The 13,301-nt window shown below is 46.7% G+C and overlaps 1 protein-coding gene across 7 annotated transcripts in view; it reads right to left on the reverse strand.

Moving 5' to 3' along the window:
• NEK5 (NIMA related kinase 5) overlaps positions 1–13,301 on the reverse strand; it is a 123,822-nt gene that overhangs the window by 98,210 nt on the left and 12,311 nt on the right. Inside the window, exon 1 of one of the 7 annotated variants that reach the window (XM_069758893.1) lies at positions 58–212. The exons of 4 other annotated variants lie outside the window; for them this stretch is intronic. The gene's annotated coding sequence lies outside the window, so the exon portion shown is untranslated. Of the gene's footprint in view, positions 1–57; positions 213–13,301 lie in introns of those variants that run through there. 2 more of the 7 variants (XM_069758898.1, XM_069758894.1) reach the window with 2 other exon arrangements.

Here is a 13,301-nt window from a genome sequence, read left to right on the forward strand (position 1 = left end):
CACTCACCCTCTGTATAACGCCGGGTCACACCTTGATCACCCCGGCCATGTACTCACCTCTACCTCCGGATGATCACAATACAACACAAGCCTCTGTACAGGTACACAAGCACCAGCCCTCTCCAGATGCATCATGGGAGTTGTAGTCCTGTATTCACCTTCATCTAATCCTCCCCCCTGGTGTCGCCTTACATAGCTGAACAAGGTAACCTCATTTAAAAAAAAAAAAAAAAATCAGGATCAAGAACACAGGTTGAAGATTACACAACATCCTGATGAATATTTTATTACAAAAGGTCAAAGTGGGACACTTCAGGTCCGTCAGGTGACAGATCCAATTTTTCCAATTTATACAAAATTTATGAGAATTGTATATGGCATACACATCGGAGCAGTGTCTCTCCAGGTATAGAGAAACTACTACTAGTCCCGGCATGTCCGGAAAGAGATCAGAGCATACTGGAAGTTGGGCCGGTTTTAGATAAAGTGTGTCCCTCGGCAAAATTAAAAGTAGGACCCAAAAAAATGTGAGAGGTGGTGGGCAGAGAGCTGCAGCACTCATGTCTAAAACTTACAGTGGTGTTAAAGGGAACCTGTCATGTATAAAAATGCTACTGACCTGTTTAATAGCGTTCTGAACCTGCCCAACACCGGCTACCCGAAGGAAATTAACTTTATTCCTTCCGGCAGGCTCGGGCTTTCAGTGGGCTGTCGCGGCTTCAGTCACCGCTCAGTGTATAGTGACAACAGTAGTAACCGTGCACCGGCATTGACTGACAAGCCCCAAGGCATATATCCCCCTACACACAAAAATAGTGATAGATATACCTAGTTAGCAATGGCTGTGCATTATACTACATTGATGACGAGGCCTGCCATCAGGTTATTACTGCCATGACTGGAGTAAGGGGCCCGATGAGCAGACGGGGCCCACATCGGGCCCAGTCTCTTCTGTTCGCGGCAGGATTCTGCCGGATCAGTAATTGAACCTGCGTCTGAGATGCAGGTTCAGTTAAACTCTATTGCTGTGCAAGCCCGCAAGGCAATACTTAAAAGCCGCCAGCCAATCAAAGGCTGGCAGCTGACATCAGCGCTCACGTCACTGGCGTATGACATCATTGTCATTTGCCAGCTAGTCCGCGCTTGAAATGCCTGGAGGGAACATTTCTGCTGGATCGCGGCTAGGTAAGGAGAAAGGTTTTTTATTTATTTATTTATTTTTTATTGAAAGCGTCAATGCCGCAATGTTTTGATGACAAGATAGAGACACATGGACCATGAGTCTCCATCCTGCCCCATGATCCTAACCATGTGACTTGGGGCAGGATGGAGACGTGGGGCAGGATGGAGACAAATAGGGCAGGATAATGGGACAGATGGGGCAGGATCATGGGACAGATTGGGAAGTATCATGGGGCAAGATGGATACAATGGAGACAGATGAGGCAGAATGGAGAGATCATATGGGGCAGGATGGAGAGATCATATGGGGCAGGATGCATACTTAGGATGGGAGAACATATGGCTGGAGCCAGGAATGAGACACACAGGGGCCAGGATGGGGGATATTATTATCATAGGGGCTATTTAAGGGATATTATTACTGCAGTGATGTATTTATTTTGTTTTTTTGAGGATACTGTTTTAAATGGGGAGCGACACTTTCGTCTTTTTTCTTCATCTGGTGTAGAAGATGGGAAAAAATTAATCTGCAAGCGGTGCGCTAGATAACTTATTTCCTGCAGAGACGAGCCCTGGCTAGAAGAAGTGATGGCCGTCTGTGCTGGCTGAAGATGAAAAACGAAGATGAAGGACTTTACCTAGAGACGTCACTGTTGACTCAGTGTGTTACCTGTACACTGACACTATACACTGTATACTATATGCAATGGTCCTGTGTACAATGTCACTAGTGATCACTGTTTTACCTGTACACTGACACTATATACAGAGCTCCTGTGTACAATGCCACCAGTGATCACTGTATTACCTTTTCACTGATATTATACACAGTGTCATTGATCACTGTATTACCTGTACAATATATACAGCGCTCGGGTGTACAATGTCACTGCTGATCACTGTATTACCTGTGCACTAATACTGTAAAAATAGCTCCTGTGTATAATATCACCAGTGATCACAGCATTAGGCTGGAGTCACTGTTATGACCTGGTGGTCAGCACAATAATGGATCTGGTGGTTAAGAGCACGCGGAATGACCTGATAGTTACTGATAATAAGGACGAGCTCTGTGACGTGGGAACTCTGCTGACCGCAATCCCTAAACCTATCAAACACACTAGAAATAGCCGTGGATTGCGCCTAACGCTCCCTATGCAACTCGGCACAGCCTAAGAAACTAGCTAGCCCTGAAGATAGAAAAATAAAGCCTACCTTGTTTCAGAGAAATTCCCCAAAGGAAAAGGCAGCCCCCCACATATAATGACTGTGAGTAAAGATGAAAATACAAACACAGAGATGAAATAGATTTAGCAAAGTGAGGCCCGACTTACTGAACAGACCGAGGATAGGAAAGGTTACTTTGCGGTCAGCACAAAAACCTACAAAAAGACCACGCAGAGGGCGCAAAAAGACCCTCCGCACCGACTCACGGTGCGGAGGCGCTCCCTCTGCGTCCCAGAGCTTCCAGCAAGCAAGACAACAAATTAAATAGCAAGCTGGACAGAAAAATAGCAAACCAAAGAAATACAAGCTGGAACTTAGCTTCTGATGGGATGACAGGTCACAAGAACGATCCAGGAGTGAACAGACCAATACTGGAACATTGACAGGTGGCATGGAGCAAAGATCTAAGTGGAGTTAAATAGAGCAGCCAGCTAACGAATTAACCTCGTCACCTGTGAAACTCAGAAACACCCACCAGAGGAAGTCCATGGACAGAACCAGCCGAAGTACCATTCATGACCACAGGAGGGAGCCCGACAACAGAATTCACAACAATTCACATTGCGTTTCGGGTGTCCATTTAACGGACTACGTTACACCGCTGCATAACGCGGTGTAACATAGTCCGTTAACGCCGCCATTGCTAGTAATGGTGAACGCATCGCTAGCGCACACCCACATTGGGCGTGCGCTAGAGATGTGCCGTCATTTGAGTGACGGACCCGAGACGCGGGCTGCAGCGTTTCCGGGTCTGTCACTGCTAGCGCAGATGGAGCTAGCAGAAGCTCCATCTGCGCTAGCGTGATGTAGCGCAGGCACTTTCGCTAGCAGCAGCCCGTTAGCATATGTGCTGAACGGGCAGCTGCTAACGCAATGTGACCCTAGCCTTATCTGTACACGGACACTGCATACTAAGTAAAGATCTTCTGTGTATAATGGCACTTATGGTGATATTAGTATTGTATTTTTTTTAGTTTAATCAGATTTTATTGGTTATACAGAACAAAACAGAACATAAAATTTTTTTTAATTTGGGCCACGCAGAGCCTCATTGCATACAATATCCAGAGAATTATAATACCGCTCTTGTATGTCCAAGTTGATCACAGATGCATTTAAGATAATGTATACACTATACTCTTTTCTCTGTATTATGTTAAAGATATATCAAGTAAAAAAAAAAAAAGAAACAAACGAGAAACATACCACAACATTGGTGAATATGGCTACCTAAGAAGGATATATAAATTCTATCAGAAACAATAGAGAGAGGGAGAGGGGGGAGTAGAGGGGGGAAGGAGGAGGAGATACAAGGGATAAGACAAACAAATGGAGGACATGGTGGAGTAGGGGTGGTGGTGGAAATTTTTAGCCCATATTTTCCCTATTCAGAAGGATAAATAGTGGGGATCAAACAAGTATCTAGCAGGGGTGACCAAATCAATTATTTCCCAGTATTGTGAAGTCTTTTCTCAGGAAAATAAGGAAAATAATTCAGGTGAGTTCCTAAAGAGAATCCAGGGTTGCCACAACCGAATAAACTTTGTTTTTTTTTTTGTTTTTTTTTTATTAATGATCAGTATTGTAGTATTCGGTCACTATGTGGTGGTAATATGTGGTCTGGATATAGTGTCTATATTTGTTCCTTGTATGTGGTATTATAGGTCACTATGTGGTGGTAATATGTGGTCTGGTCATGGTGCAGTGGTATTTGTCCCTTGTATGTGATATTATTGATCATTTAAAAAATTGAAAAATAAATAAAAATATACCAAAATTGAGTTGCATATGTTAACAAATGTTTAATAGGTTAGAGTAGAGTAGGGCCCTGCCAAAAGAGTCTACCTTGCCGTTGTGGCAGATTAAAAAATATTTTGGCCAAAACAAAAGCTGCTGGCTAGGTTTGTGATCTGGTGATGGGAACTGTTAACATTGTCAGACTGGAGCACCTTGGGCCAACCAGAGAAAATCATTCTTGGGGTAAAATACGCCAATATCAGGGTATAATATAAAGGTAGTACACGTCTTAATCATGTAGCACGGGTTGGGGTAGCCCCCTCATAGAATATAATGTAGCCTCCCTCAGAATATAATGCAGCCCAACACAAAATATAATGCAACCCCCTCATAAGGTATAATGCAACCCCCCCATAGAATATAATGTAGCCCCCTCTGTTATGGCTGGCAATCAGGCAACACAGCGTGCAGTAATCAGCGCACATACAGAGATCTGGCAATAACCAAAAACAATAGGACGAGCTCTGAGACGTGGAATCTCTGTAGACTGCAGTACCTGATCTATCCTCACACAACTATAAGCAGCAGAGGATTGCGCCTATCACTACCTATGCAACTCGGCACTGCCTGAGGAGCTGACTAGCCTGAAGATAGAAAAACAAGCCTGACTTACCTCAGAGAAATACCCCAAAGGAATAGGCAGCCCCCCACATATAATGACTGTTAGCAAGATGAAAAGACAAACGTAGGAATGAAATAGATTCAGCAAAGTGAGGCCCGATATTCTAGACAGAGCGAGGATAGCAAAGAGAACTATGCAGTCTACAAAAAACCCTAAAACGAAAACCACGCAAAGGGGCAAAAAGACCCACCGTGCCGAACTAACAGCACGGCGGTGCACCCCTTTGCTTCTCAGAGCTTCCAGCAAAAGTTAATAGCAAGCTGGACAGAAAAAACAGAAAACAAACTAGAAGCACTTATCTAGCAGAGCAGCAGGCCCAAGGAAAGATGCAGTAGCTCAGATCCAACACTGGAACATTGACAAGGAGCAAGGAAGACAGACTCAGGTGGAGCTAAATAGCAAGGCAGCCAACGAGCTCACCAAAACACCTGAGGGAGGAAGCCCAGAGACTGCAATACCACTTGTGACCACAGAAGTGAACTCAGCCACAGAATTCACAACAGTACCCCCCCCTTGAGGAGGGGTCACCGAACCCTCACCAGAACCCCCAGGCCGACCAGGATGAGCCACATGAAAGGCACGAACAAGATCTGGGGCATGGACATCAGAGGCAAAAACCCAGGAATTATCTTCCTGAGCATAACCCTTCCATTTGACCAGATACTGGAGTTTCCGTCTAGAGACACGAGAATCCAAAATCTTCTCCACAATATACTCCAATTCCCCCTCCACCAAAACAGGGGCAGGAGGCTCCACAGATGGAACCATAGGTGCCACGTATCTCCTCAACAACGACCTATGGAATACATTATGTATGGAAAAGGAGTCTGGGAGGATCAGACGAAAAGACACCGGATTGAGAATCTCAGAAATCCTATACGGACCAATAAAACGAGGTTTAAATTTAGGAGAGGAAACCTTCATAGGAACATGACGAGAAGATAACCAAACCAGATCCCCAACACGAAGTCGGGGTCCCACACGGCGTCTGCGATTAGCGAAAAGCTGAGCCTTCTCCTGGGACAAGGTCAAATTGTCCACTACCTGAGTCCAGATCTGCTGCAACCTGTCCACCACAGAATCCACACCAGGACAGTCCGAAGACTCAACCTGTCCTGAAGAGAAACGAGGATGGAACCCAGAATTGCAGAAAAATGGAGAGACCAAGGTAGCCGAGCTGGCCCTATTATTAAGGGCGAACTCAGCCAACGGCAAAAATGACACCCAATCATCCTGGTCAGCGGAAACAAAACATCTCAGATATGTTTCCAAGGTCTGATTGGTTCGTTCGGTCTGGCCATTAGTCTGAGGATGGAAGGCCGAGGAGAAAGATAGGTCAATGCCCATCCTACCACAAAAGGCTCGCCAGAACCTCGAGACAAACTGGGAACCTCTGTCAGAAACAATATTCTCAGGAATGCCATGTAAACGAACCACATGCTGGAAGAACAAAGGCACCAAATCAGAGGAGGAAGGCAATTTAACCAAGGGCACCAGATGGACCATTTTAGAAAAGCGATCACAGACCACCCAAATGACCGACATTTTTTGAGAAACGGGAAGGTCAGAAATGAAATCCATCGAAATATGTGTCCAAGGCCTCTTCGAGACCGGCAAGGGCAAAAGCAACCCACTGGCACGTGAACAGCAGGGCTTAGCCCTAGCACAAATTCCACAGGACTGCACAAAAGCACGCACATCCCGCGACAGAGATGGCCACCAGAAGGATCTAGCAACCAACTCCCTGGTACCAAAGATTCCTGGATGACCGGCCAGCACCGAACAATGAAGTTCAGAGATAACTTTACTAGTCCACCTATCAGGGACGAACAGTTTCTCGGCCGGACAACGATCAGGTTTATTAGCCTGAAATTTCTGCAACACTCTCCGCAAATCAGGGGAGATGGCAGACACAATGACTCCTTCCTTGAGGATACTCGCCGGCTCAGATAACCCCGGAGAGTCGGGCACAAAACTCCTAGACAGAGCATCCGCCTTCACATCTTTAGAGCCCGGAAGGTATGAAATCACAAAATCAAAACGAGCAAAAAATAACGACCAACGGGCCTGTCTAGGATTCAAGCGCTTGGCAGACTCAAGATAAGTAAGGTTCTTATGATCAGTCAAAACCACCACGCGATGCTTAGCACCCTCAAGCCAATGACGCCACTCCTCGAATGCCCACTTCATGGCCAGCAACTCTCGGTTGCCCACATCATAATTACGCTCAGCAGCAGAAAATTTCCTGGAAAAGAAAGTACATGGTTTGAACACTGAGCAACCAGAACCTCTCTGTGACAAAACCGCCCCTGCACCAATCTCAGAAGCATCAACCTCGACCTGGAACGGAAGAGAAACATCAGGTTGACACAACACAGGGGCACAGCAAAAACGACGCGTCAACTCCTGAAAAGCTTCCACGGCAGCAGAAGACCAATTAACCAAATCAGCACCCTTCTTGGTCAAATCGGTCAATGGTCTGGCAATGCTAGAAAAATTACAGATGAAGCGACGATAAAAATTAGCAAAGCCCAGGAATTTCTGCAGACTTTTTAGAGATGTCGGCTGAGTCCAATCCTGGATGGCCTGAACCTTAACCGGATCCATCTCGATAGTAGAAGGGGAAAAGATGAACCCCAAAAATGAAACTTTCTGCACACCGAAGAGACACTTTGATCCCTTCACGAACAAGGAATTAGCACGCAGTACCTGGAAAACCATTCTGACTTGCTTCACATGAGACTCCCAATCATCAGAGAAGATCAAAATGTCATCCAAGTAAACAATCAAGAATTTATCCAGATACTCACGGAAAATGTCATGCATAAAAGACTGAAAAACAGATGGAGCATTGGCAAGTCCGAACGGCATCACCAGATACTCAAAATGACCCTCGGGCGTATTAAATGCCGTTTTCCATTCATCTCCCTGCCTGATTCTCACCAGATTATACGCACCACGAAGATCAATCTTAGTAAACCAACTAGCCCCCTTAATCCGAGCAAACAAGTCAGAAATCAATGGCAAGGGATACTGAAACTTAACAGTGATCTTATTAAGAAGGCGGTAATCAATACACGGTCTTAGCGAACCATCCTTCTTGGCTACAAAAAAGAACCCTGCTCCCAATGGTGACGACGATGGGCGAATATGTCCCTTCTCCAGGGACTCCTTCACATAACTGCGCATAGCGGTGTGTTCAGGTACGGACAAATTAAATAAACGACCCTTAGGGAATTTACTACCAGGAATCAAATCGATAGCACAATCACAATTCCTATGCGGAGGTAGGGCATCAGACTTGGACTCTTCAAATATATCCTGAAAGTCCGACAAGAACTCTGGGATGTCAGAAGGAATGGATGACGAAATAGACAAAAATGGAACATCACCATGTACACCCTGACAACCCCAGCTGGTTACCGACATAGAGTTCCAATCCAATACTGGATTATGGGTTTGTAGCCATGGCAACCCCAACACGACCACATCATGCAAATTATGCAGTACCAGAAAGCGAATAACTTCCTGATGTGCAGGAGCAATGCACATGGTCAGCTGGGCCCAGTACTGAGGCTTATTCTTGGCCAAAGGTGTAGCATCAATTCCTCTCAACGGAATAGGACACCGCAAAGGCTCCAAGAAAAATCCACAACGTTTAGCATAATCCAAATCCAACAGATTCAGGGCAGCGCCTGAATCCACAAACGCCATGACAGAATACGATGACAAAGAGCACAGTAAGGTAATGGACAAAAGGAATTTGGACTGTACAGTACCAATAACGGCAGAGCTATCGAACCGCCTAGTGCGTTTAGGACAATTAGAAATAGCATGAGTAGAATCACCACAATAGAAACACAGTCTGTTCAGACGTCTGTGTTCTTGCCGTTCTACTTTAGTCATAGTCCTGTCGCACTGCATAGGCTCAGGTTTACTCTCAGACAATACCGCCAGATGGTGCACAGATTTACGCTCGCGCAAGCGACGACCGATCTGAATGGCCAAGGACATAGACTCATTCAAACCAGCAGGCATAGGAAATCCCACCATTACATCCTTAAGAGCTTCAGAGAGACCCTTTCTGAACAAAGCCGCTAGTGCAGATTCATTCCACAGAGTGAGTACTGACCACTTCCTAAATTTCTGACAATATACTTCTACATCATCCTGACCCTGGCATAAAGCCAGCAGATTTTTCTCAGCCTGATCCACTGAATTAGGCTCATCGTAAAGCAATCCCAGCGCCTGGAAAAATGCATCAACATTACTCAATGCAGAATCTCCTGGTGCAAGAGAAAACGCCCAGTCCTGTGGGTCGCCGCGCAAAAAAGAAATAATAATCAAAACCTGTTGAATAGGATTACCAGAAGAATGAGTTTTCAAGGCCAAAAATAGCTTACAATTATTTCTGAAGCTCAGGAACTTAGTTCTGTCACCAAAAAACAAATCAGGAATCGGAATTCTTGGTTCTAGCATCGATTTCTGATCAATAGTATCTTGAATCTTTTGTACATTTACAACGAGATTATCCATTGAGGAGCACAGAGCCTGAATATCCATGTCCACAGCTGTGTCCTGAAGCACTCTAATGTCTAGGGGAAAAAAAAGACTGAAGACAGAGCTAAGAAAAAAAAATGCTGTCAGGATTTCTTTTTTCCCTCTATTGGGAATCATTGGTGTGGCTCCTTGTACTGTTATGGCTGGCAATCAGGCAACACAGCGTGCAGTAATCAGCGCACATACAGAGATCTGGCAATAACCAAAAACAATAGGACGAGCTCTGAGACGTGGAATCTCTGTAGACTGCAGTACCTGATCTATCCTCACACAACTATAAGCAGCAGAGGATTGCGCCTATCACTACCTATGCAACTCGGCACTGCCTGAGGAGCTGACTAGCCTGAAGATAGAAATACAAGCCTGACTTACCTCAGAGAAATACCCCAAAGGAATAGGCAGCCCCCCACATATAATGACTGTTAGCAAGATGAAAAGACAAACGTAGGAATGAAATAGATTCAGCAAAGTGAGGCCCGATATTCTAGACAGAGCGAGGATAGCAAAGAGAACTATGCAGTCTACAAAAAACCCTAAAACGAAAACCACGCAAAGGGGCAAAAAGACCCACCGTGCCGAACTAACAGCACGGCGGTGCACCCCTTTGCTTCTCAGAGCTTCCAGCAAAAGTTAATAGCAAGCTGGACAGAAAAAACAGAAAACAAACTAGAAGCACTTATCTAGCAGAGCAGCAGGCCCAAGGAAAGATGCAGTAGCTCAGATCCAACACTGGAACATTGACAAGGAGCAAGGAAGACAGACTCAGGTGGAGCTAAATAGCAAGGCAGCCAACGAGCTCACCAAAACACCTGAGGGAGGAAGCCCAGAGACTGCAATACCACTTGTGACCACAGAAGTGAACTCAGCCACAGAATTCACAACACCCCTCATAGGATATAATGCAGCCCCCTCATAGGGTATAATGCAACCCCTCTCCATCATTGTTCTCCCCCTCCACCCCCATTATTGTCCTCATCACCACCTCAATCATTGCTTTCTCCCCACCACCCTCATCATTGCCTATTCCACCAGTTCCATCATTGCCTCCTCCACTACCACCACCATCATTGCCTTCTCCCCCACCACTCCATCATTGTCCATTTCACCACCTCCATCGTCCTTTCCACTATTGCCTTCTCCCCATCACTGCTCTCTCCATCACCCAATACACACACACAGCACCGTACCACTCTCTCACACACACACATACACGCAGGCAGACAGACAGACAGCACCTCTCCGCACGTTCCCCGCAGCACATTCTGGTAGCATCTTCGTCGCCGACAGCTTTCTCTCTGACACAGCCATGCACTGAATGATGCGGTCATCTAGCTACGCTGCTGTGTCAGACAGGAAGAGACGATCAGGAAGCAGGATGGCATCAGATCCCTGCAGCTCCACTCTGCTGCCATTTTCTCCTGAAGGCAGCAGGGATCACTCTCTGCCTGCTGATTACCCTCAGTGTTAGCCACCCTGCAGGGGCCCACCTCCGGTGCGCAGATGCAGCCGCTGCGGCTTTACATGCGGTATGTCCGCCCCTCTGGGCAGTATTAGCCTCAGCCTTAGGCTAACACTGCCCGATATTAAAGGGACATTAATATACACTCCTCTCCACGCACATGGCCCATTTCTCTTTAGCAGCGGGGACAGGCTCCTGTCTCCAGCTGCTGCTCCGCTGGCACCGGGCAGGCCCCCCTGACCCATGAGCCCCATTGCAGCTGGGTGTGCTGCTATTAGCGACACACCACTGGCTGGGGGTCCCTGGAGCAGTGGGGGCCCTAAGCAGCTGTCAGCCCTGTATACCAGCAGGTGTAAGTGCCCAGGTCCACTGGAGAATCTTCAGGTTCCAACCCTGACTGTAAATGTGTGATTGGTGAGAAGTGGAGTTTTTCTAAGAGAGCAGTGGGACTGTGGACAGTACGAGGTGTAGAGGCGGGGCTGGGGTGGAGCCTGGGAGGAGTCTCAAGGGGGTCCTGAAATTCCTAGTAACAGCCCTGGGGCCAGCCGCAGTGTGCAGTAGTAGCCAAGTTAATGGCTAGGGGCCGGCCTCAGTGTTTTGTAGTAGCTGACATAATAGCTAGGGGTGCACAGTAGTAGCAAAATTAGTGGCCAGGGTGCACAGTAGCAGCCAAATTTATGGCCAGGGGCCAGCCTTGGTGCTTTGTAGCAGCTGATGTAATAGCCAGGGGCGCCCGTCGCGGTGCGCAGTAGCAGCCAACTTAATGGTTGCTCCCTCTTTTGCTGTGCAGCTGGGGCAGCGTGACATCCACCTCTTCCTGTGAACTGCCCACATCACTCAGATGGCTGAGACTCCATGAGGGGTCTAGCACTGCATCAACCCCCATCACATCATCTCACCTCTCCAATCTGTCCATAACTCAGCTACCCTACTAATCCACTACTGTCCTTGCTACTCATCTGCTTCTCCCCTCTGCTTCTGCCTTCATTGTCTCTCAGTTCCACTTCAAGCTACTAACCATGTCTTCAGAACAGCTTACAGCCTGCAATGACCCTGCTGCCACCTTACAACATCAGAGCTGCTGCAACCCCCGAACCTACTGCCTGCTTCCCCATTATCCTGTAGAAAGTAAAGGTACCGTTACACTGAACGACTTACCAACGATCACGACCAGCGATACGACCTGGCCGTGATCGTTGGTAAGTCGTTGTGTGGTCGCTGGGGAGCTGTCACACAGACAGCTCTCTCCAGCGACCAACGATCAGGGGAAAGACTTCGGCATCGTTGAAACTGTCTTCAACGATGCCGAAGTCCCCGGGTAACCAGGGTAAATATTGGGTTACTAAGCGCAGGGCCGCGCTTAGTAACCCGATATTTACCCTGGTTACCATTGTAAAAGTAAAAAAAAAAAAAAAAAACAGTACATACTCACATTCCGATGTCTGTCACGTCCCCCGGCGTCAGCTTCCAGCACTGACTGTGCTTGCCTGATTTGCAAGGGGGTGAGGTGGAAGACAGATTCCCATGGGCTTTCAGCAGGGGACTGGGTGGAAGATAAAGTGAACAAACTGAAGTCACTCTCAGCCATCCAACCTAAAACCACCTCTACTTGTTCTGGCCTCACCATTTGTCCCGCGGTACTCGTGCCTACAAAATTACGCAGAATGTCCTGTCGCTTGTGTGCACCAGAGGAAGGTGTTTCATTTGGGTGCGTAGTAGCCAGGGCTGTGTAGTCGGTAAGCCAAACCTCTGTCTCCTCAATTTCCCTGACACTCGACTCAGACTCCACAGTACTGGTCACTACTGATCATGTGCATAAAGTGCAGCACAGATTCATCTCTACTAACAGCCGAGATCCTTAAATAAAGAATAGAACAGACACTTATGGGACATTTCATACCTTTCCCAAATTATTATTAAAAAATTTACAGCACATCCTGTATTGTACCACTGTACCCAATGCATTATATATTTTAGGAGTCAGAGTTGGTCCTTTTTATATGGGCTCTGACTTCACTTAAATGAACACCGACTCCAACTCCAAAGCCCGGGTAGCAGGCATAGATTGACGACCACGTACTCTCTCTCCAGCAGAAACACCACCACTAGCAACACGGCCATGTCCCCTATTTGACGCTCTCCTCATTGTTTTCAGCCCCAAAAAAGTGCAGAGTATTACACAGCTTGTATACAGAGTGCTTGCTTTCAAAGTATTCCTCCCCCGACAAAAACAAAAAACAAACAAACCACAAAACAAGTGTTGGCTACATCTTCCTCCTAAGCCTCTTCTACCTACACCTCCATTTCAGCCAACTCCCCTTGGACCTCCGTCCCCTGGTTCTAGATTTTTAATTGTACTCTATCATCTTTTAAGTCAGTTGCTAAGCAAAAACAAACCGCTCACCCACCCCCACCCTCAAAAAAAAAAAAGTGTTGGATACCTCCTTCCCTGCC

The sequence above is a fragment of the Ranitomeya imitator genome, chromosome 3 (genome assembly GCF_032444005.1).
Source record: "Ranitomeya imitator isolate aRanImi1 chromosome 3, aRanImi1.pri, whole genome shotgun sequence".
Lineage (NCBI taxonomy): Eukaryota > Metazoa > Chordata > Amphibia > Anura > Dendrobatidae > Ranitomeya > Ranitomeya imitator.